The sequence below is a fragment of the Solanum stenotomum genome, chromosome 6 (genome assembly GCF_019186545.1).
Source record: "Solanum stenotomum isolate F172 chromosome 6, ASM1918654v1, whole genome shotgun sequence".
Lineage (NCBI taxonomy): Eukaryota > Viridiplantae > Streptophyta > Magnoliopsida > Solanales > Solanaceae > Solanum > Solanum stenotomum.
In genome coordinates, this window is record NC_064287.1 from 19,231,338 (window position 1) to 19,253,061 (window position 21,724).

The following is a 21,724-nucleotide window of genomic DNA, read 5'->3' on the forward strand; positions in this document are numbered from 1 at the left end:
CTAAGAACTCTATTCAAGACTTCAAGTTTCCAAGGTCAATTTCATCAAGGTTTTCAAAGATTTTTTCAAGGGGATTTCGTGGATTCTCATCTAATAGGTATGGTGGTCCTGATCCTTGTCTAATCTTCCATTCAAGGAGCTAAATCGAAGAAATTTTCAAATCACAAAAGTTAGATTTTCACTCAAACTCATGGGCTCTTGCATCAAACGTTTTCAAATGATAAACTAAGATTAAATTGATGTTTCATTGATGATTTAAAAAGATTTTACTCCATGAACCCATGATTTTTCTCAATTCCTAATTTGTGACTTATGAAGTGGGTTTCTTGATTATGAATAAATGAGGATGGATTCATATATAGATTGATTTAGAGGTCTTATTTGTATCATTATCTATGTCTAATTATGGTGAATTGTTAGTGAATTGAGGATTTGTGATCGTAGCCATAAAAGAGCAAGTTTGAACAAATTTCACGTTAAAGTAGAATTGTTCTTGAATTGTTGAAGCACTTGAAAGATGGAGATGTTTACTTACTTTGTATATTGATCCACTTGAAAGGTGGAGGTGTTTACTTACTATATACATTGTGAGCATGGCCCTAATTTGATGAATTGAAGTATTATCGTAATGTTATATATATGAATGTGATGAAAAGCATGTGTGTGATCTAATTGAATGTAAGGTGATCATGTTAAGAAGTTACTTGTGTTAGGATTGAATGTTGTCTCTCTGTTAACACTTGTGAATGAAGGTGTCAATGTGAAAGTATATTCAAACATACACACACCCACTGGAACAAATGAATGAATGAAAGAGCTTAATGTTAATGTTAATAATTGTTTAGTCTATTGAAATATTATCCTCGATTCTACTCTAATGAGCGAAATAGGGTTCCAAGGTGAAAGGCTATTCTCATCTTTGAATCTGTGAGCTTTCCAATAAATGAATGTGGGTTGAGATGGATGCCCTCACGTGAGTTGAGGCAGGGTATCTAGAAGCAATCTCTTGTCGCATAATGAACTAATGTAATGAATGTAATGTACTCTATGGGGGATATTACTAAGCACCGAGTGGATATCGTTAGAGATGGGCGCTCATCCGGGAGTTGAGGCGGGGTACTTACTAGCAATCTCTTAGGATGGATACTCATCCGTGAGTTAAGGAAGGGTATCTATAAGCAATCCCCCTATCCCATAAACTATGTGCCCACATAGGTCTAGCTAGTCAAATCCACCCAAGCTAAAGAACAATGGTCCTACCTTAGGCAAGTAGGAATCCCTTATCCAGTGAGGGTTACACCAAGATTCCTTATCAAGCTCTCATGGTCTATGTTGGTTAATGCTTACCCCCACAGTAATGTTAATGAACTATGATTTCTTAAAGGTGTACTACTTAGTGTGCGTGGTAGAATGGGACACCATTTATGCATTGCACAAGTTGGCATTTGAGAGGAGTCGTGGTGTGTTCCTTACAATGTTAATGAATGAATGGGCTCTTGTGATGATATGTCTAATGAAAGAATGTGTTCTTAATGAAGCTAATGAATGGTGACTTAAATGCATGAATGTATCCTAAATGTACCTAATGAAGAATGTTGACTTTTAAATGCTTATATGCTTAGAATGTAATGATGCATGCTATACTTGTATTGTCTAATGAATGACTTGTTTTTTATGACTTGATGAATGTGAAAGTGCCTTGCCTAGGGTGACTTCAAAGGAACATTTGGTGTGAGTAGCAGTATGGGATGCTACTTGCACATTACACAAGTAGCACTTAGAGGTTATCATAGGTAGTGGTCCATATGTGATGATCATGTCTTATATAATGTTTATATATCTTGATGAATGGTTATTGTTGAAGGTGGAAGGGTTATGTGATGAGTTCACCTTTGGTGACCTTAAACTGATGCTTTAGTGTTGATGGTGGTATGGGACGCTATCCATACACTACACAAAGTGTTGCCTAAGGGTTACTTGACGTAAATGGTTACAGATAAAGGAAATGGTTTACATGTGATGTATGTTCTAATGTGAAATGTTGGCTTGCATGTTCGTTATGACTTATATTATGCCTCTTTTATTCAATGTTCATGAAGTTTTACCAAATGGCATAAAAACATGACTTTCAATGAAATGTCCTTTTTAAACATGTTTTTGCATGGTCATCATACTTAGTAAATCTAATGTGGTAACCCCATTCTTCCCCTTTTCTTACTAAAGTGTAGGGCTTGGAGATATTGGTGTTTTATGCTTGATTGATAGGTTTCTAAGGTTCTTGAGGATGAAGACTTGGTGAGCCCTCATAGTTTTGAGGACAAAACCCATTGTGTTTCCTTTATGTTTTTTAGTATTGTTTTTAGCGTCTTTGTATGGGCTTAGTCCCAAAGTTGTGTCCAAAGTATTAGATGGTTTGAGACATATTATAGAAAGTCTTCAGCTTGCCTTTTAATGAGAATGATTCAATTGTAAAACAATGTTTTTAATTCTTCTCTATTTTTCAAGTAACTTATGCAATTAATGAGCTATGAGGCTTGTATAAGACCCCTTCAGGGTTGAGTACGCCGTGTTACGACTAGGGGGTGCTCTCGGGTCGTGACACCAACTCATGACCTTGAGCTTATAGTTGTAGTATTTGCCCTAATGTTTTGGAGACATTACTTGTATGGTGTTCACATACATGTGTTCGCATACCATAAGAGCCTTTAGTATGTTTTCACCTAGAAAGTGTTGAATCTTAGCCAAAGAAGATGGCTTGAATTCCTTAAGGACTATGACATGAATGTGATTTACCATCCTTGTAAAGCCAATGTAGTAGCTAATTCTCTTAGAAAACTATGGGTAGTGTAGCACATGTTGAGGAAGAAAGGTAAGAATTAGAAAAAGTTGCTCACCGTCTTACTCGCTTAGGAGTTTGCCTTTTGAACATATCAAATGATGGTGTGATAGTACAGAATGGGTTAGAATTTTCATAGGTAGCGGTAGTTAATGACAAAACAAGACAGTGATCCTATATTGATTCAATTGAAGGGTGCAGTTCATCAGCAAAAAGTTGAGGTTTTCTCCCAAGAGGGAGATGGTGTTCTTCGCTACTAGGGTCACTTATGTATTCCTAAGGTGGGTGCATTGAGACAACCATAATTACAAATATTCTAGTCTTCCAGGTACAACTAGGATGTACTGTGATCTATGGGAAGTCTTTTGGTGGAATGGCATGAAAAGGGATATAGCAGATTTTGTGGCTAAGTGCCCTAATTGTCAATAAGTGAAAGTAGAAAATGAGTAACCAGGAGGGGTGACTCAAGAGATTAACATTCCTACATGGAAGTGGGAAGTGCTAAACATGGACTTCATTACGGGTTTACCTCGTACTCACATACATCATTACTCCTTTTGGGTAATAGTAAATATAGTTACTGAGTCCTCTCCCTTTTTTTCTATTAAGACTAAAGATTCACCGGAGGACTACAATAAACTCTACATTAATGAGATAGTCAGGTTGCATGTGGTTCCTTTGTCTATCATCTCAGATAGAGGCCCTCAGTTCACTTCTCAATTCTGGAAGTCATTTCAGAAAGGTCTTGGTACTTAGGTAAATCTCCTCATAACATTTCATCCAAAGATGGATGGTCAGGAATAGTTTACCATTCAGACTTTAGAGGACAAGTTGAGAGCTTGCGTGATCGATTTCTAGGGAAATTGGAATGATCACCTAGCTCTTATAGAGTTGGCCTACAATAATAGCTACCAATCCAGTATTCAGATGGCCTCTTATGAGGCATTTTCTAGGCGTAGATGTAGATCTCAAGTTTGTTGGTTTGAAGTAGGTGAAGCAGCCTTGATAGGGCTAGATTCGATTAATGATGCTATGGAAAAAGTTCAGCTCATCAGAGATAGACTAAAGACTTCCCAGAGTCATGAGAAGTCCTATGCAGATGTAAGGAGAAGGGACTTAGAATTTGAAATCGATGATTGGGTTTTCTTGAAGTTGTCACCTTTGAAGGGGGTGATGATATTTGGCAAGAAAGGGAAGCTTAGCCCTAGATATGTAGGTCCTTACAAAATCTTGAAAAGGGTTGCTAAAGTGGCTTATAAGTTAGAATTGCCAGCAGAACTACAGCAGTCCACCTAGTCTTTCACATTTACTTGTTGAAGAGGTGTGTGGATGATCCAGCCTCAACAGTACCATTAGAAAGTGTGGTTGTGAAGGATAGTCTCACATATGAAGAAGTACGAGTTGAAATTCTTGATCGTCAGGTTCGAAGATTGAGAAATAAATAAGTCGCTTCAATTAAGGTTTTGTGGAGGAGTCAGTATGTTTATGGAGCTACTTGGGAAGCAGAAGTAGCCATGAAAGCCAAGTATCTTCATCTCTTTCCTTCCAATTTTGTTTCCGCTTAAGGTAATAGTTCCTCTGTAGTCTCTCAGTTTACTCTTGAATAAATTTAGTCTTAGTATCATGTTCCTTCAGTTATACTTGCATTTTAGCATATTTGCATGTTCTTAGAACTCAGTTCAGTCATAATTTCAGTTTCTAGTACTTAGTGGTAGGGATTGCAGCTCCTTCCCTCTATATTCAACCATCTTAGACTTCATTCGAGGATGAATATTCCCAAGGAGGAGATAATGTAACACCTCGGATTCGAAAAGGATAAAAACGCAGATTTTCAAAAGTTACAGGTGCCACCAACGAAGGCCACCTATGGACTGTAGGTTGACCCACAGATCGTAGGTGGGGTCCGTGGTTGGTCACCGCAACTCTCTCCCCAGAACCTCAAAAAAATTATGTCAATCGGGAACATAGAATGTAAGAGAAATTCAAATGTGAAACAATACGTCAGCTCTTCTACTTGATATGTCCTTTAATTATGGAAGAAATCTTATTTATTATACTCATGTTTTGCCTTCCCATCGCGCTCCGCCGATTGTTGTGCTCCTGTCAACCAAGCCCTCAAGTGCCGTAAATTTGCCCTGGGGAAGTCTCTACCAACGGCAGGACCTACGAATCATAGGTCAGACAATGGTTTATGGTCCAGGTCTGTGGATCGTGACTATCAGCCCTAATCTCTAAAGACAATCGATGGATTGACAAGATGGACCATCTGTCGACCTACGGTCCGTCAGTCAGGCCCGTCTGTGGCCCAATGAGATTTTAAGTTAGGGTCTATTTTGGTCTTTTTCCATATGTGTTAGACACCTAAACTACGTCGTTTTGGTCAGTTTGAGCCTAGTGACTTAGTCAGAACTTGCCGTAAGCGAATCATTCACTAGAGTTCATCAAACTTAGAGCAAAAGAGGAGAAAGAGGCGACCCAAACCCCTCCAAGAACACAACATGTTTTCTTTCAGTTTCATCCCTGATATCGAAGAATTTCTCCATAAATTTCGTCATCATATATGTGGGATTTCACTGGTGGATTCTTTTCATCCACTAGGTCCCTAGAATTCAGTCAGATTCTTAATTCACTATATCTTGCTTAGACCTAAAGTTTCTAAAACCTTAGATATTAGTTGTGATTTACATGTTAGAGTACTTCTAATCAGATAATCATGTTTTCATGGAATCGTTGCTTAGTTCTTTGCATTAAACTCAGAACCCTAGTTGTGTAGATTCTCTTAGTTCTTGACTTACTCATGCTAGGAAGTTAAACAGATATACATGCTCCAGTTTTGAATTTCACATTATCGGTATATAATTATTACATTGTCATATTTGCATGTTAGTATTTTGAGCTATTCAGTATTTCAGTTATAATGTATCATATACATAATCATTTGGGAGTAGGCTTAGCACCGAGTGTGTCACTACCCAAGCCTACACCGTAGATGTGGCAGACACTCGAAGACTATTGCTTGTCCCCAAGCGAACCCTCATCCTGGCTGACTACAAGCGGAAGACTAACTTAAGCATGCAAAAGCTTAAAACTGAAATAAAAGTTCATAAAACTTAAATACAAACTTTAAATACAAAGAAAACTCTCTATATATATACAACTCACCATAAAAGGCAACTTTAGTCTTTAAAACATTTAACAAAATAAATAATACAGACTTCTCAACTATATTGAATATCNAATACAAAGAAAACTCTCTATAATAAAATTATATACAACTCACCATAAAAGGCAACTTTAGTCTTTAAAACATTTAACAAAATAAATAATACAGACTTCTCAACTATACTGAATATCTATGAAGCCTCTAACTTATAAAGATGGAAGTCGGGACAACACCCACGACATCTTGACTAAACTGAAAAATAAATGAAGTCCTCCGGAAACAAGGAGGCTCACCATATCTAACTCAAACTCCCGGATGTATCAACGAAGCTCCTATTGATGATCCTGAATACCTGTGTCTACATCATGAGAAGATGCAGGCCAAATGGCTCAGTACGTGGAATGTACGAGCAGGTAAGGGTAATTCTAAAACATAACATAAGCTTGAAACTTAATAAAAAGAAAACATATAACCTCTTCTCAAACTTTCTCAACTAAAGGAATACTCAGGGATACTCAAAATTACTCAAACTTACTCAACTCAGAAGTATTCAAGGATAAGATACTCAACTCAGAGATTAGATACTCAACTCAAGGATAGATACTCAACTCAAAATACTCAATTCTGCATACTCAACTCAAAATAAAGCAACAATTAAAGATGCAATATATAGAAAACTTTATAAAATAGTAAAAACAACTTAATTCATTAAAGAAAGTGCGATAACAAACTCAACTTTCTCATAGCATAAAAAGACATATCATGCTCCCTCTCAAAGTCTACTTGTGCAATGTATGAATGAAATCCCATAGCCCCATTCATACTAAGCAGAACCCCTTGAGGAACCATTCAATTATTAGTGTGGGAGTTTCTCTAACCGACAACCACCACTATGAGCCTAAGTGGTGATACAATGTCTTGCCCACGCTGCCAGAATTGTCCTATACTTTGCCGTCATATAGAACCCTTAACTAAGTGGATCCACTAGTCTATGCTAAAATCATCTTAAGGAATCATCTAAAAAGTATGATCCTTTACTACCTATGATGGCTACATGGTTTATGGAGACTTGAGTTAATATGAACTCGCATCCCCATATCGGTGCTCAATACTACTCCCAAAATATACTTAGCTCATATGTTTGTAAAAACAAAACTCTTTCGTTTAATTGACATAATTACTCAAAACATAGCTTAAAATCTTTCTTGGAATCTATGTTCCCTTTTCTTGATCAAATGTGAAAACATTTGTAAACTCTTTGGAATACTTAGTTCCCTTATAGCTTTTTGAGAAATGGACTCAACTATTTACTCTTTGCTTAACTCAAAACTTAAGTCTTAAAACAAAGTTAAAATGTTCGTAAAAGACTTCTTAAAATATGGTTCAAGCCTAAATTTATGAGCATGAAAGACTTAATGCAAGGTTTTCAATAACCAAAGATAGAACTCAATACTTGGAACTCAAGGACTTTCACAGTACGACTCACTTCAAGAATGCTCAACTCATAGGGTTCATGCGGAATTTATGAGCATGAACTACTCAACTCAAGGACTCAAGGATACTTCTCATCTCATAACTCCTCGACTCATAGGGTTCATACAGAATTATGGGCATGAACAATCAACTCAAAGACTGCATGGGTAACATGTAACAGTCCCATGATTAGAAATATAAGCTCAAACGGGTTAGAAACTTAATACTTAAGACATAGGACATGGAGATGGGAGATATTACTCCTCTAATAGACACTCAACTTCTAGAGTTCATGCAGAATTTATGGGCATGAACGACTTGACTAGTAGGTCTAAATAACATTATGGAACTCATGTATACAACTCTTCTCATTCTCATACTTATCTTCTCAAAACGTATTTCAAATCGATAGTTAATCTCAAAGGATTCACAATTGAACTAAAAGGCTTACTTGAACTCTACTCTTAACTCCCTCTTGAATGAGAATTATGAATTCAAGAGTTATGGTTCATGATATGAAGGATTTGATGATGACAAAGTAGATTCATGAGTACATTCTCCTCATCCTCATACTCACTTGCTCGAGTTTCACAACAAGTTACTAGTAATTGTAGAAGACTCCTCAAAAAGCCTCTAAGGGACCTTATAAAAAAGGTTTGAAAGAACTCTCAAACGATACTCTCAACTCTACCTTGAATTTGATTTTGAATTCAAGGTTATGATCATGTCAGAAATGATATTAGGTGTTTAGAAGTAGCTTAGAGTAGTTAGAATCGAAAATGAGTGAAGGTGCACTTGAAACGAACTCAAACGGGGTAATCAACGACAAACTGGGTGGGGCAGGCGACCCTGGCGCTATGGGTAGCGTGGGGCTCTAGCCCCTAAACTTCAGAGGTGGGTTTGGGGTGCTCAGGCAGGCGCATCGCACCAGGCCCCAACCCAAAAAATTCAACAAGTTTCTTTTCTCGTTTTCTCACCCTATTTCTCCTATAATGGAATCGTTTCTTCCCTAATCACTTAGAATTGATTTCTTTACATAAGTACACTCTAATCTACTCAATACATCCCTTAAAACACTCACTTTAATCTCAAGAAATCATCCAAAACCCAACACAACAAGATTTAGAATGAATTTCAAGAACACCTATCAACAACACATCAAGAACACAAATCTTTCAACATCAAGAATGAAATTTGCGCTGAAAATAACATGTTTGGCATGTGGGTGAACAAACCTAACACTATGGAAGCTTACATACCTCTTAGGGATTAAACCCATGGAGAAAATCCACAAGAAGACGCAAGAATCTCGACGAACGCTTGTTCCTCTCCTCTTTTCTCTTCTTCTTTTCTTTTTTTTTTTCTTAACTAAAACTCTAGGCGTAAACTAGGATTATAAAACTGAACCTGATTGGATTAGACCCTTAAAATATAACTAAAAATGAATTAAATCCGATTGGATAAGGAAAAGACCAAAATACCCTTCTCAATTTTCGGCTAACATTCCTTAACTGGACAGCCTATCTTTAAAAAGCCATATCTCACTCATCCAACTTCGAAACATAGCAAAATCAAAGGCGTTGGAAATATAATTCAAAGGTCTTTCCTACGGTATCTGGTAGAACACCTAACTCATCATGAGCTAGGTGTTATGGTCGTTTGAAGTCGACCCAAAACTCATACTTACCTTAACTTGCAAAATTTCAGATTTTGCTATTTCCTATTTAATTCTTTTTGGAACTCAAGGTGATACATCTACTGACCTTAACACTTAAGAAATTTTAATTCCTCGGTAAAATCATATTTACAACGAAGGATGGTTCAAGTCTTAGCTTAAAAAATTTCTAGGGTGTTACAATATCTCCCCCTTGGGATCATTCGTCCTCGAATGATGACTGGTCTGGATATGGAACGGTTTACTCTTACTAAGGTCTGAGGCTATGGTAATACTCTTACTATATTAAATCTTAACCCAATTCTTAAGTTCGGGTTCTATACCTCTCTATAGGGAGTCTCATCCCAAGACTATTTCTCTTTACCACCGCATTCAAGCTTTGTAATCGAACAAATCCATGAATTCCTATAACTAACTCCTTCAAATCCACCTAAGGGCTCTCGTTTAACTATTTCTCTTAGTAAAACCTCATTCTAATTTCCTCCTTATTTAAAACCTTAGATGGAACTATCACACCATCATCATCACGATATGATCATTAACTTCCTCTTTCTAACATCACTTCATTACTAAAAGGACCTCTAAAAAGATATCCCCCAAACTCTTTGGAATTCATTACTATCTTACTCTCAAGCACTTGACTTGATTTATCATCTTATCATCTTATCATCTACCCCTTAGGTCTAAAGCTAACACTTGAAATCTATGGACCTACTCCACATTAACAAATCAATTATGCTATCTAGGCACACATGGAAAATCATAACCTAATTGGAACCTCATCTAATAACATACCATCTCGGCATGCCTCTTAATGCTCTTGTTACTCTTGTGACTTAGCCACACTTCGCTGCCCTTATCTAAATGTTTGGGTCTCTCACTTGTACTAATCACATTCATTGCAGCAACATCTCAATTCCTCACCTACTCTATGTCAAGTCTACTAGATAAAATTTCAAGGCTAACATCAACACCCTCATATTGTCATTATTGGATCATGACACTCATATCAAATTCAAGCTTAATGTTCATTACTAAACCCGAATATCAATACGATTGCTCGCCTACCATACCATACCTCATTACTTGATCAGGTCTATAACCTTCTGAATATCATGACACCTCTCAAAAAAATCATAAGCCTAGCTTAGATATATCACTTCATAAATACTCTTCTCTTTTATTCAACAAATCAATTTAGTCTCCTCTAATACAATGGTACATCGACATCAACTTTATTCTGGTTAACAAACATATAAACTCTTACTCTACCTATAAGGGAAAAGTCCTCATTACTAAGTTGCTAGGCGAATGACTATAGTAACATAGTTTGTCAAAACACCATTTCCCTTACTTAGATTACTGAACTTCTTCATACTTTCCTCTAACAATGGGCTCTTTCACTACTACTGCTCATGATCTCATAACTCATGCTACCTTTTAGGGTGAAAATCATACCCAAGCTCTAAACATACATCTTAAAAAGGATCTCAGCTGAAACATGGGTTAAGGAAAAGAGTACAACTCACTTTTAGCTCAAACGCACGATTCACATGAATATAAGTGCATTCCCTGTAACTGAACACTTAAGTTACTCTTGGGCTTCTCTCAAGCCCCTCTGAAGTCTCTTGACTTTCTCAAGACTCTTGCAAAGGACAACACATCGATAAAGGACTGACTCTGCTTTTCAACCACCTCTAGTATGATGGGTAGTCGAATGAATCTGAGAACGCACGAGTTAGAATAGATTTCTATGACTTAGATCTATGGCACGATTAAGAGTATGAAACAAGGGAAACTTTTCTTAATTGTCTGTAGTCCCTCATTCTTAGAAGTGGGGCCCTCACAACCATAAATAAGATCCTACTTGACACGGCTTCATAGACACCCAAGGACACTTTAACTTTCTGCTCTTATACCAAGTTTTTCACGACTTCTTCAATTCGCAACTCTAACTTATAAGCCAATTTACCAATCCTTTTCAGGATCCGGTATGGGCCTACATATTTGGGACTGAGATTTCCTTTCTTGCCAAATCTCATCATCCCCTTCATAGGTGACACTTTCAGGAAAACCCAATCATCAACTTGGAACCCTAGTTCCCTTCTTCTCACATCTGCATAAGACTTCTGGCGACCCTGGGCAGTCTTAAGTCTATCTCTAATGAGTTGCACTTTCTCCATAGCATGAAGGACTGAATCTGGTCCTATCAAGGCTACTTCACCTACTTCAGACCAACCAACTGGATATCTATATCTACGCCCATGCAATGCCTCATAAGGGGCCATCTGAATGCTGGAATGGTAGCTATTGTTGTAGGCGAACTCAATCAGAGAAAGGTGATCATCCCAACTACCCTTGAAATCGATCACACAAGCTCTCAACATGTCCTCTAAGGTCTGAATGGTACGTCTTGCCTGACCATCAGTCTGTGGATGAAATGTTGTGCTAAGGTTAACCTTAGTACCAGGACCTTTCTAAAATGAATTCTACAAATAAGAGGTAAACTGAGGACCTCTGTTTGAGATAATAGACAAAGAGACCCTATGGAACCTCACAATCTCATTAATGTAAAGCTTGGTGTAATCCTCCATCAAATCTGTAGTCTTGACGGCCAAAAAGCGAGAAGACTTATTAACCCTATCAACAACACCCAAATGGAGTCATGCTGTCTCTGAGTACGAGCCAAATCTGTGATGAAGTCCATGCTGATCACTTCCCACTTCCAAGTAGGAATGTCAATCTCTTGAGTCATACCTCCTAGTTTCTGCTGTTCTACCTTGACTTGTTGGCAATTGGGGCACTTAGCCACAAAATCTTCTATATCTCTTTTCATACCATTCCACCAATAGACTTCCCGCAGATCGCGGTACATCTTAGTGGCACCTGGATGAATAGAATATCTGGAATTGTGGGCTTCTGTGAGAATATGTTGTCTCAATTCACCCACATCAGGAACACACAATCTACCCTGATAACGAAGTACACCATCTCCCCCTTGGGAGAAAACCTTCACTCTCTGATTGTGGACTGCACCCTTAAGTTCAAGCAAGATTGGATCAATGTCTTGCTTTTCCTTAACCTCTACTACCAAAGAAGATTTCTCCCCCATTCTAAACCGTTACACCACCATCTGATATGCTCATAAGACGAACTCCTAGGCGAGCAAGTCTGTGAACATCCTTTGCTAGATCTCTTCTTTCTTCCTCAATATGTGCTACACTACCCATGGATAATCTGCTAAGAGCATCTACTACTACATTCTCCTTACCCGGATGGTAATGCACGCTCATATCATAATCTTTGAGGAACTCAAATCACCTTCTATGGTGAAGATTTAACTTTTTCTAGGTGAATACATATTGGAGGCTCTTATGGTCTATGAACACATCTACATGAACACCATACACGTAGTGCCTCCAAATCTTGAGTGCAAACACCACTGCTACAAGCTTGAAGTCATGAGTTGGATAATTCTTCTCACGTACCTTAAGTTGTCTAGAAGCATAAGCTATAACCTTACCTCGCTGCATCAACACACAACCTAGGCCGACTCTGGATGAATCACAATAGATCACATAACCATCTGAACCCTCTGGTAGAGTCAAGACAAGAGATGTAGTCAACCTAGTTTCAATTCTGTGAAGCTTTTCTCACAATCATCTGACCACTGAAACTTAACCTTTTTATAAGTCAACCTAGTCAATGGTGAGGCTATGGATGAAAATCCTTCCACGAACCTTATGTAATAACCTGCTAGACCCAAGAAACTTCTGATATCTGTAGCAGAGGTAGGTGTGGGCCATTGTTTCACTATTTTTATCTTCTAGGAATCTACTCGAATTCCTTCACTAGACATAATATGCCCAAGGAAGGAAACTGATTGTAACAAAAACTCACACTTGTTAAAATTTGCAAATAACTGGCGATCTTTGAGAGTTTGCAGAACAACTCTCAAATGACTCGCATGTTCTTGCTCATTCCTAGAGTAAATAAGAATGTCATCAATAAAGACGATAACGAACAAGTCCAAGTACTACTTGAACACTCTGTTCATCAAATCCATGAAAGTTGCACGAGCATTGGTTAGTCCAAATGACATAACTACAAATTCGTAATGACCATACCGAGTTCTGAAGGCTGTCTTCGGAATGTCACTATCTCTGACTCTAAGCTGATGATAATTTGATCTGAGGTCTATCTTTGTGAAATGACTAGCACCCTGAAGTTAGTCGAACAAGTCATCAATCCTGGGAATAAGGTACTTATTCTTGATTGTGACCTTGTTCAACTGCCTATAGTCAATGCACATTCTGAGGAAAATATCTTTCTTCTTCACGAACAACATTGGTGCACCCCATGGCGAAATACTAGGTCTGATGAAACCCTTAACTAGAAGGTCTTTCAGCTGTTCTTTCAATTCCTTAAGCTCAGCTGGAGCCATTCTGTAAGGAGGAATAGAGATAGGTTGGGTATCTGGAAGGAGATCAATTCCAAAGTTGATTTCCCTTTCAGGAGGAACTCCGGGAAGTTCATCTGGAAACACTTCTGGAAACTCACTGACTACAGGAACTGACTTAAGAGTTGGAGTTTCGGAACTAGAATCCTTAACCCGAACTAGATGATAGAGATAACCCTTAGAGATCAACTTTCTGGCCTTAAGGTAAGAAATGAATTGAACCATAGGCGCTAAGCTACTACCCTTCTATTCTAGGATGGTTCGTCTGGAAACTGAAAACGAACAATCCTAGTTCTACAATCGACTGAGGCATAACAGGAATGTAACCAATCCATGCCCAGAATGATATCGAAGTCTACCATTTCTAACTCTACAAGATCTGCTGTGGTGACTTTCTGAGAGACTATGATAGGGCAATTTCTGTATACCTATCTAGCTATTACTGGGTCACCGACTGGAGTAGAGACCGAAAAGGGTTCTGAAAGGGTTTCTGAGCTAACACTGAATTAGACTGCTATGTAAGGAGTTAAAAATGACAAAGTAGCCCCTGGATCTAACAATGCATAAACATCAAGATCAAAGACTCGTAACATACCAGTGACTACATCAGGAGAATCTTCCTGATCTTGACGAGCCTGAAGAGTATAGAGTCTATTTTGGCGTTGTTCACCACCTGTACCAGAAGAGTTACCTTGCTGAGTTGGGCGAGTTGTTAGTGCTGATAAAGTTGTAAACTGAGCTCTACCATTATTTCCTCATTGACCCTGTCTAGAAGAACAATCCTTCAATCTATAACCAGACTGACCACACCCAAAACATCCTTCCTTACCTGCAAGGCACTCGCCCGGATGGTATTTACTACATTTCGGGCAAGTTGGGTAGGTTTTGGTAGTTGAAACACTACCTTGAGAATTAAAGCCTGACGCCCTACCTTTCTGATCATTACGGAACTTGGGGATGGAACACTAGCTGATAAAGGTGCTGGAGTCGAAGACTTCTACTGAAACTGCGAGCGATTTCCACCACCCGATTTCTGTTAGGAATACTCGTAGTTACTTGTTCTTGCTTTCTTAGTCTCCTTAGCATGTTCCCTAAGCTTATCACCCTCAACCTGTTGAGCATGAGTCATGAGCCTAGAAATGTTCATGTCTCCCAATAACATAGCATTCCTGCACTCTATTTTCACTAAGTTTGACACTCCATACAGAAACTTATTCATCTGAGCCCTGGAATCAGCAACCATGTGAGTAGCATACCTGGAGAGTTGGTTAAACTTAAGCCCTTACTCTTGGACAGTCATGTTACCCTGCCTTAATTTCATAAATTCCTGGGGCCTTACTTCTCTCAACTATATGGGGAAAAACCTGTCGAGAAAGGTTTTGCTGAAACAATCCCAAGTAATAGGAGCGACATCTGTACCCCTGTTCTCCTTCGACTGAGTATACCATATATGAGCCACATCCATAAGTTGGTATAATGCTAACTCAACCCGATCATTCCCAGTTACCAGCATCACCTCAAAGATCTTCTTGATCTCATCCAAGAAATTCTGGGGATCTTCACTAGTCTGCGATCTTAAGAACTCAGGTGGATTCCTCCTAACAAAGTCACGGACCCTTGCTGTTGCTGCTGATACACCATTTGCTTTCACACGAGCTTGAACCCGCTGATTATTCTTGTTAGAGAGACTCTGACCCAACATATGATTGGAATTCCTGAATTCATCATTTGAGACTTCTTGATCTGGAACAGGAGTAGCTGCATTTGCGTTCTTGGCATTCGCACTACTGGCATTAGCTCTACGAGGAGGCATGATCACTGAAACGTAGAACGTTGAGTTAGAACAAAATTAGATCATACCTTACGCACGATAAGAGTAACAAGAAAATTAATATTTCCTAAAACACTTTGTAGCCTCCCCCTCATTAGATGTGGTGCGCACTACATATCCATTAAAATGACTACCTAGTGTGGCTTTTTAGACATCCTAGGACACTTAAACCTAATGCTCTGATACCAAGTTTGTCACGCCCCAAGACTACCCCCGACACGCGGACACGGGACCTAAGACCACAAGTGATCCCAAGCTAACCATGCTGGCATGATCATGAGCATACTAAATATAATCTGAATAATAGAAACTGTGCGGAAGCTAAATCATAATTAAGAATGAAAAGATAGGGAATACCCATATACTATAACTGAGATGAATTAAAACTGATGAGTTTAATAAAAAGAAAATATTATCTCAATACTAAGTTGAATCTAACTATGTCTGAAAATAAGCCTTTTAATGGACTAGAAATGTTGGGACATGCCCCAACTAGGTCTAGAAAAACTGAAACTAAAGACTAAAAGAAGTAAGGATATCATGTCTCTGGTCCTCGGAGGATGAGGACTCACCACTACTAATCTACTGAGCTAAAGATCGAGAATCGATCAAAGCGTGATCTGGATGCTGAGAACCTAAACCTACATCATGAGAAGATGTAGCGCACGTATGCGTCAGTACTTGAGAGGTACTAAGCATGTATGATAGAGTAAAGCCGAAATAACATATAACTGAACAAAGCAATAATGGAATGAAATAATCTGAACATGATATAGATACTGAAAAAGCTGAATACTGAGCTAACTGATGCAATGATAATATTTATAACATGCTGAGACTGAATACTGACTGTACTGAAATATGGTCAATGCAATAGAGTCTGACTAAACTGTGGGAGCTACTAATAACCGACATAAAACCACATGACCTAAATGTGGAGTCCGATGCATATGCCCCGTCGAGAGGACCCAATATACCCTATCAGAGGTATAGAGGCATGCTGGCATGATCACAAAATAGATGTTGCCCACAGAGGGGACTTACACTTTTGTGTCTCGTAGTTCTGGGACTATATGGGTATGATGAACCCTAGTCCAACTCGGTATTATCCTACTCCTAATGAATTAAGTGGTTAACTGGTTATGACTGAATTTCTGTGAAAAGCTGGATAGCTCAAAACTGAACATGCAAACTGAGAATGCAACAATTAATCTGATAATGATGCATTAGTAACTGAGGCATGTATATCTGAATAACTAAGATATTTGACCTAGCATGTGTAGTTCAAGAACTAAAGAAATGCATAGCTAGGGTTCTGAAATTCATGCAATAAACTGAGAAATAACATGATAATCTGATTCGGAACATGTTAATAACTAATTCATGATGATCTGTTGTAATTGTAGAAACCCTATGTCTATTCGTAATAAGGGAATCAAGAAACTGACTGAATTCTAGGGACCTAATAGGCGAAAGGAACCCACTAGTGAAATCCCACATACCTGGTGACGAATTCCACGGAGAAATATTTTGATTTCGGGGCTGGAACTGATGGAACCTTGCTACGTTCTTGAACTAGGGTTCTTGACCTTTTTCTCCTCTCTTGCTTCTAATTTTCTAAGTTTTGATTAATGATTTGACTTGGATAGGTTCTAGTTTTATTTCTAGGCTTAAACTTACTAAAACCTCATGATTTAGGGTGTAAACGACGTACCTTAGGGGTTAAACAAAATAGAAAAAGACCAAAAAACCCATGACTTAATTGCTGTCAGAGTGACCGATGAATGAGACTGACGGGCCGTAGGTCAATTAACGGTCCGTCGATTGGAGTCGTTGGTCGAGTCTGCCCGACAGGGCTTCACTAAAATGAGCATAACTTTTTACTCGAAGGTCGGATTTTAGCAAACTCAGTGGCGTTGAAAAGAGGATTCAATTATCTATCATTTCATAGTTAATGGGACACATAATTCCTTTTGTGAGAAAAGTTATGACCATCTGAAGTTGACCCAATCACAATTTTCATCTAAATTGCTGCTACCCTTACCTACGGACCGTGCATCGAATGACGGTTTGTGCTGGTCAACCATCAATTGGGACTGAAGCTGGGTTTAGAGGTATCGATCATGGTTACTAACCACGGTGCGTGAACTGACCTACGAACCGTAGGTCCGGCTGTGGGTCAACACTTTAGCCAAATTTATGGTTCAGTTCTAGGGAAGTGTGCTGACACGAACCACAGAACTACAGGACGGACCATGGGTCCTCTTATGGTCTGTGGATGGTGCCGTGAGTGCCACCTGCAACACCAAAATCTACAATCTGGTCTATATTTAGATGCGGGGTGCTACACAAAACATAGCTTAAAATCTCTCTTTGAATCGATATTCCCTTTTCTTGCTCAAATGTGAAAACATTTATAAACTCTTTGGTAGTACTTAGTTCCCTTTTAGCTTTTTGAGAAATGAACTAAACTATTTACTCTTTACTTCACTCAATACTTAAGTCTTAAAACAAAGTAAAATGTTTGTATAAGACTTCATAAAATATGGTTCATGCTGAAATTTATGAGCATCAACGACTCAATGCAAGGTTTTCAATAACCAAATATAGAAATGAATACTTGGAACTCAAGGACTTTAACAATACTACTCACTTCAAGAATGATCAACTCAGAGCGTTCATGCGGAATTTATGAGCATGAACTACTCAACTTAAGGACTCAAGGATACTTCTAATCTCATGACTGCTTGACTCATAGGGTTCATGCGGAATTATGGAAATAAACAATCAACTAAAAGACTTCATGGGTAACATGTAACAGTCCCATGATTAGAAATATAAGCTCAAAGGGGTTAGAAACTTAATACTTAAAACTTAGGACATGGAGACATTACTCTTCTCATAGACACTCAACTTCTGGAATTCATGCGGAATTTATGGGCATGAACGACTTCACTCGTAGGTCAAAATAACATTATGGCACTCATGTATGCAACTCTTCTCATTTTCGGATAACTTTCCTTAACTGGACATCCTATCTTCAAAAGGCCATATCTCACTCATCCGACCTCGAAACATAGCAAACTCAGTGGCATTGGAAAGATAATTCAAAGGTCTTTCCTATGGTATCTTTTAAAACACCTAACTCATTCTGAGTTAGGAGTTATGGTCGTTCGAAGTCGACCCAAAACTCATATTTAGCTTCACTTGCAAAATTTCAGATTTTGCTATTTCCAATTTAATTCTTTTTCAAACTCAAAGTGCTACATCTAGTGACCTTAAAAGTTAAGAAATTTTAATTCCTTGGTAAAATCGTACTCACAATAAAGGATGGTTCAAGTCTTAGCATAAAAAAATTTTGGGGGGTAATAAAATATCTCCCCCTTGGGATTATTCGTCCTCGAATGACGACAGGTCTGGATATGGAAAGGTTTACGCTTACTAAGGTATAAGGCTATGGTAATACTCTTACTATATTAAATCTTAACCCATTTCTTAAGTTCGGGTTCTATACCTCTCTATATGGAATTTCATCCTAAAGACTATTTCTCTTTACTACCACATTCAAGCTAAGTAGTCGAACAACTCCATGAACTCCTACTAACCAATTCCTTCAGATCCACCTAAGCGCTCTCATTTAACTATTTCTCTTAGTAAAACCTCATTCTAATCATCCTCCTTATTTACAACCTTAGATGGAACTATCACACCATCATCTTCATGATATAATCATTAACCTCCTCTTTCTAACATCACTTCATTACTAAAAGGACCTCTAAAAAGATATCCCCCAAACTCTTTGGAATTTATTACTATCTTACCCTCAAGCACTTGACTTGCTTTCTCAACTTATTATCTCCCCCTTAGGTCTAAAGCTAACACCTGAAATCTATGGACCTACTCCATATTAACAACCCAATTATGCTATCTAGGCACACCTTGAAAATCATAACTTAATTGGAACATCATCAGGTAACATACCATCTCAACACGCCTTTTAATGCTCTTGTTACTCTTGTGACTTAGCCACACTTCGCTGCCCTTATGTAAAGGTTTGGGTCTCTCACTTGTACTACTCACATTCATTGCAACAACATCTCAATTCCTCACCTACCCTATGTCAAGGCTAACATCATCACCCTCATGTTGTCATTATTTAGATCATAACACTCATCTCAAATTCAAGCTTAATGTTCATTACTAAACCCGAATATCAATACGATTGCTCGCCTAACATACCATACCTCATTACTTGATCAGTTCTATAACCTTTTGAACATCATGACCTTCTCAAACAAATCATAAGCCTAGCTTAGATATAGCCCTTCATAAATACTCTTCTCTTTTATTCAACACATCAATTTAGTATCCTCTAATACGATGGCACATCTACATCAACTCTATTCTAGTTAACAAACATATACTCTATCTCATTTTGACTAGCAACTCTTACTCAACCTATAACGGAAAAGTCCTCATTACTAACTCGCTAGGTGAATGACTATAGGAACATAGTTTGTCAAAACACTATCTCCTTTACTTAGATTACTAAACTTCTTCATACTTTCCTCTAACTCTAGGCTCTTTCACTACTACTGCCCATGATGTCATAACTCATCGTACCTTTTCGGGTGAAAATCATACCCAAACTCTAAACATACTTCTTAAAAAGGATCTCAGTTGAAACAAGGCTTAAGGAAAGGATTAGAACTCACTTTTGCTCAAATGCACGATTCACATGAATATGACTGAATTCCTCTTAAACTGAACAATTAACTTACTCTTGGGCTTCTCTCAAGCCCCTCTGAAGTCTATTGACTTTCTCAAGATTCCTGCTAAGGACAACTCATCGATAGAGGACTGACTCTGCTTTTCAACCACCTCTAGTATGATGGGTAGTCGAATGAATCTTAGAACCCACGAGTTAGAATAGATCTCTATGACTTAGCTCAATGGCACAATTAAGAGTATGAAAGAAGGGAAACTTATTTAAATGTCTATAGTCCCTCATTCATAGAAGTGGGGACCTCACTACCATAAACAAGATACTACTTGACATGGCTTCATAGACACCCTAGGACACTTGAAGTTTGTGCTCTGATACCAAGTTTGTCATGACCCGAGCCTACACCCTAGACGTGGCCGACACTCGAAGACCATTGTTGCTCCCCAAGCGAACCCTCATCCTGGCTGACCACAAGCGGAACACTAACTTAAGCATGCAAAAGCTTAAAACTGAAATAAAAGTTCATAAAACATAAATACAAACTTTAAATACAAACAAAACTATGTATAATAAAATTATATACAACTCCCCATAAAAGGCATCTTTAGTCTTGAAAACCTTTAACAAAATAAATGATACAAACTTCTCAACCATACTGACTATCTATGATGCCTTAAACTGATAAAGATGGAAGTCGGGACAAAACCCACGACATCTTGACTAGACTGAAAAGTAAATGAAACCCTTCGGAAACAAGGAGTCTCACCATAGCTAAAGGATGAGATACTCAACTCAGAGATTAGATACTCAACTCATGGATAGATACTCAACTCAAATTACTCAATTCTGGATATCAACTCAATAGAAAGCAACAATAACAGATCAATATATAAAAAACATTATAAAATAGCATAAACAACTTAATTCGTTAAAGAAAGTGCGATAACAAACTTAACTTTCTCATATCATAAAAAGATTTATCATGGTCCCTCTCAAAGTCTACTTGTACAATGTATGAATGAAGTCACATACCCCTATCCATACTTAGCAGAACCCCTTGAGCAACCGTGCAATTATTACTATGGGAGTTTCTATAATCGACAACCACTACTATGATCCTAAGTGGTGATACATCATCTTACCCACGCTGCCAGAACTGTCCTATACTCTGCCGTCATATAGAATACTTAACTAAGTGGATCCACTAGTCTATGCCAAAAGCATCTTAAGGAATCATCTAAAAAATATGATCCTTTATTACTCATGATGGATACATGGTTTATGGAGACTTGCGTTACTATGAACTCGCATCCCCATATCGGTTCTCAATACTACTCCCAAAATATACTTAGCTCATATGTTTGTAAAAACAAAAATCTTTCTTTGAATTGAGATAATTACTCAAAACTTAGTTTAAAATCTCTCTTGGAATCGATGTTCCCTTTTAATGCTCAAATATGAAAACGTTTATAAACTCTTTGGGAATACTTAGTTCACTTATACCTTTTCGAGAAATGGACTCAATTATATACTCTTTGCTAAACTAAATACATAAATCTTA